General features: G+C 43.7%; 1 long non-coding RNA gene across 1 annotated transcript; it reads right to left on the bottom strand.

Annotated features, from left to right (window-relative positions):
* Positions 1 to 397: 397 nt before the first annotated feature.
* LOC139828605 (uncharacterized) lies at positions 398 to 4,055 on the bottom strand. Its single transcript, XR_011740407.1, has 3 exons — positions 3,517 to 4,055; positions 2,274 to 2,347; positions 398 to 1,096 (listed from the first exon to the last, which is right to left on the bottom strand). It is a non-coding gene; the product is annotated as an uncharacterized lncRNA (long non-coding RNA).
* Positions 4,056 to 4,552: the final 497 nt, after the last annotated feature.

A 4,552-nucleotide genomic window follows, 5' to 3' on the forward strand; every position in this document is an offset into this window, starting at 1 on the left:
ACCCCATATCTCTAGAATGAAGATACTTTTTCAACTCTAACCTGAAACAAGAGGCACAAAGTAAAAATCTCCTTTCCTAAACACAGTTTCTAGATGAAGGAGGCATTTTCTTTTAGTTTGTTCAGGCCTTTCTTTATTTGTCTATATCCAGGTGTGCAGGATTTATGGTAGAGGATGTGTCACCCCCTGAATAGAATACAGCACAAATTTGTATTTTCTGTCTCACTCTCAGATGCCGTGTCTGCACTACGCTTCCCCTAACTGTAAATCAGGAGCAATGTTACTCATGATACAGACAACTCAGATAAGTTTTGAGGTTCAGCTACACATTTTAAGAGCTTTGACCAAACAATTATTTATTACTGGTTACTCAACAACAACAGCAACAACAACAAACGTAAGCTTGCAGGAATGAGTTAGGAGTGTCAAAGGAAGCAAAGTTATGCCCTAAAGGCTTATGCTTTATACAAGCATGATGGCCAGAAAGTGCACAACATAATTAAGAGAAAATCAGAAAATAGCTTAACATCACAGGTAGTGAAGAGGTTTCATATGTGTGCAACCATAGTCACTGAAGCCAGCTCCTCACCCCTGATGACTTCTTGCATCCATCCCCTGGTCTATGCACCACTGCTTGGACAGACGGGCTGGTAGAACCTCTGCTGAATGCCTGTGTCTGTCACCAGGGTCTGGAAGTGGCACAGAGCTGGAGAACAGCTCGCAAGCCCCTGGCCACACACTTAAAAATCTCCCCCCTGTGACTGATGCCTGATTCTGGGGGCTTTTCTTCATCATGGGACCCAGCAACGCCCCAGCACAATAGGTTGTTGCAGGGCCTCATGCTTGGGCAAAGGAGTTACCAAGAGATTCAGGAACTTTGTGTGTAACTGATGGCAGCTCTCAGTAGAGTCTGATATCCAATGAAGAGAAAAGACAATCATTGCTCAGCACTGTGCCCAGCTGGTTGCACTAACCATTGAGGCACATCTTCAGTGTCCAGCTCATGATAAGGCAAAGAAGGAGATTAAAAAATTCAAGATAGGGCACTGGCTAGTTGCTGGTTGTTCCTTTCTCACCTCCAGAGACAGAAGAAGACCTGAAAGGCATAGACAAGGGTAGGACAAATTAGTTTTCTCATCTGTTAATGCTTACATGGCCACAGTCAATACAAGAACAGGGAGAGGGGTTCATCTTGCCTTACAATGCAGGTATCTCCATCTGACCTGAGCACTCTGTGCTCATGCCATAACTGCTGGAGAAAAATAGGCATATTTTCAGGGGAAATTAGCCAGGCTTGTTTGGGACATCAGGTTAAGGTGACTCAGCCCATAGACACACCTTTCACTCTCTGCTAGGTGTCTAGACAGTTCAGGTGTAGGTGTTGCCATGTCCACACTCAGTGGGATGAATCCCCCTTGAAAAACCACATGCTGTGCCAAGAAGACCATCTGACACCACCTCGGTAAGCAGGGCAGAGTACTAAAAACAGGGAAAGGAGGTCTAAACCTCCATGAGGATTTAGTGTGGTCACTCCTGGCCAACTTGCAGAGTCATGCGTGGGCTGCATGGAAAAATCAGTGCCCAAACCCTAGCTCTCCTCTGTTCCCGGGATGTTTTGGCAACTCTGGTGCTCTCCCCTTGGAGGTCTGCAGAGACAGCAAGAGGTGGTGCAGTGAGGGGGGCAGGCATTGATGAAGCTCCCAATTAACCCGCCTAATGAATGGGCTTCTCCAGGCAACGCTCAGCATCCAGATGCAAACAGGCATACCACCCTCGCTGCTCCACGGTCTCCAGAGCAACATCCGTGGGTGTGTACACAACAGGACCATCAGGTAGCTGCTTGTGTGCCACTGAAAATTATCACCACCTTTTATTCCTGGCACGAGGTGCAGAGAGATGAATGAGGCTGATATGAAAAATGACACCACCCTGCTATAATGTGTCTAATTCTCCAGCGTCATTCTTGAAAGCTGACTATGTGTCTACATACACACACACACCTCACTGCCCTTTGTCACAGTACCTCTCAGTTGTACCAGCACCACTTAACTTAAAAGGAGTTAAGAAAGCCTAAAGTCTGCATGTAAAACATTTTGAAGATACCATAATATCTCTCATTTTTTTTTTTTTGTTGTCATTGGTGATTTTCACTACTCATGGTCCAACCCTAATTGTAGAGATGGGAAATAATCATCATATTTGTCTTTGGGAGTGGGCTTATATAGCACATGAGTGAATAGTGGTAAGTGAATGGTCTAAATGCAAACAGATACCTGGAGTCCAGTCCTGCTTCCATTTTCAGTAAAATCCTTGAGAAGACAGGTCCCAATAAGAACTCTGGAGATACCTTGAGTGAGAGCACAAATGAGGTCAGGAAGATCCTGCAGACAAGTTGCCTGGCCAATTACAACAAGGACTCCAAAGAGAGGATGTAATTAATGAGATTTACTGCCTCGCACAGTGGGCATTCACACGAAGAACTCCACTCTCTATGAACCAGATACAGTGATTTCACTGAGTGGTTTTGTCTGTAAGTTGCCAGTTCTCCAGACCTTGGGAAGCACTGTTATACAGCTTATTTTGCTCTTGCCATCAAAGTTCAAGTGGCTGCAACTCTTTTGGTAAATGGGTGTATGATGATGACCATTAGCTTAATCAAAGGACTTTTCAACCAGCTAGGAACCTTCCCAGAGGCACGAAGAAAGGGCAGCCCTGGCAGTCAAGGGACAATGAATGTACTGACAAGTTGGTAGGCAGGGATTTGTGCAGAAATATCTGCTTGTGCATGTATGAGGGGAAGAGACAAGATGAACTAATCCCTTTCCTTGAGGCTATGCCTTTACTCTTTCAGACTGGCACGTGTCTCCTTTGTTTTCAATAATAGGGGTAATTTTATCTGAAATGTTCAACTGTAAATCCATCACACAATTAAGGAAATTCAAACTGTTTGGAACTATGGGAACATTTAAGGATAGATTATGGACAGAGATTCAGAAAATCACAGTCCATGTTTTCCATCGCTTCACTCAAAGACTCAGCAGCTTACTGCTTTCCCCAGCGACTATCTATCTTCCCACCACAAGATAAGAGACCCACACACTGATTCCAGTGAGAATCACCAGTGTGCTGTGGTGGAACAAAAAAGCCTTCAGAGAGGGATTTATGGTTTGTGTTTTCTTTCTTTACTTTTTTTTTTTTACCCTTCTTATCACTAAACAAAAGCCTGTGGTCTTTCCTAGATAATCAATGGTTAAATCTTACAAAAACATATGCCTGGACAAAGCTAGTCTTATGCAACTTGGATGAAGCTTTTTTCCCACTGTAATTATTACTAAAAAAATATATCATTATATTTTACAGGGAAGCCTAAAACGCAACGCACTTAGTTAAAAATACAGATGAACTAGTGTATTTCCAAGTCCTCCCACACTCTATTTGAAAACAAAAGAAGAAAGAAACAAGCGTACTGAAAGAGGAGATTCATTCTTTCCTCATGGGATCACCAGTGACGCTCACCTTTTCTTGGTTAGTGAGGGAAGGGGTGCCTGGGAATACTTTACAGTCATCTGTGTGGCAGAATCTCCAGTTCAATGCTGCAGTGATGGTGCTGATGGAAGCCTGGGTCCAAAAGGAATACAGGCTCTGGCATCCTCTGTACCTCTCTATATTGGTGGCTGCAGGCCCACGGTATCAGTCCTTGCTTATGGAAGAGTGAACTTGGAGTTTCTGCTGCTGGGATGGTGCACAGCTGCACACAGCTGGCCTGAGCTGCCACGCTGAATGATGGGAAGGCACCGTGTGCTCCCCCTTGGGAAAGGGCTGCTATTTCAATACCTGCTTATAGGAGAGGAAGAAGAAGGTGGTTTGAGCACAGCAGCAAACATGGGCTTCACCAGCAAAACAGAGGCAGAGATCAGGAACTAGAGACTGTTCAGATCGTTCTGGGTCAGTATGGTTCTTGGTGCACAGGTGAGCTGTATTTGACATTAACAGCAGAAACAAGAATCATTTGCACCTTTCTTCGCAACAGTTCTTTCCCATTTTTTTTTTCATGATCTTTGGGTAAGGAATGCAATTACTTACACCACAGTCACTTGGGATAATATTTATTACTGATAGCCTTTTGCAGGGCAAGCTCAGGCAAGAAAGATCAAATCTTTGCTTCAGGGCATCCATTGACTTACAACTGCAGAAATGCCAACAACAAAAAAAGTCAAATGCAAAATGGAACATGAGTGTACAGGGCTTGACTCAGAAACCATAAGGTTTGGTGAGGCTTTTTGTTTTGTTTTGGGGTGTACTTGGGTCACATTCTACATAAGTGTAAGGGCTAGCAACACATTTTGGATGTGGGGTTTTGGTTTGGTTTTTTAAATGAGAATTGAATTTCTTAGGTAATAACAGGTTATTTTTTCCAAAAGCATCACATTATGAAATTCAGGATAAAATTATGAGAACTGGCTACATAGTAACTACCACTCTCACTTCTGCATGCCGTGTTGCCCAAATGTTAAGTTGATTGAAACCTAGACAACTTTCTTCCCCTTGCCAC

Source organism: Patagioenas fasciata, chromosome 9, assembly GCF_037038585.1.
Source record: "Patagioenas fasciata isolate bPatFas1 chromosome 9, bPatFas1.hap1, whole genome shotgun sequence".
NCBI classification, from domain to species: domain Eukaryota; kingdom Metazoa; phylum Chordata; class Aves; order Columbiformes; family Columbidae; genus Patagioenas; species Patagioenas fasciata.